Below are 235 nucleotides of genomic sequence, written 5' to 3' on the forward strand. Positions count from 1 at the left end.
ACAATATCCCTAGTACCACGACCCCTTCTAAACCCTGCCTGGACTTCTGGCAGTTCTCTGCTGATGTGCTGTTCCAGTCATTTTTGGATAATCTTTAGTAGAATCTTGCTTGAGTGTGAAATCAATGATATTGTTCATCAGAGAGTTGGACAATGACTAGGGAGGATAGAAGGAGGATTGATGCCTTTGAGCTGTGGTGCTAGAGAAGAGTATTGAGGGTATCATGGACTACTAA

This window comes from Elephantulus edwardii, unplaced genomic scaffold, assembly GCF_000299155.1.
Source record: "Elephantulus edwardii isolate Elephantulus edwardi_28Jun2011 unplaced genomic scaffold, EleEdw1.0 scaffold00019, whole genome shotgun sequence".
In the NCBI taxonomy this organism is placed as follows: domain Eukaryota; kingdom Metazoa; phylum Chordata; class Mammalia; order Macroscelidea; family Macroscelididae; genus Elephantulus; species Elephantulus edwardii.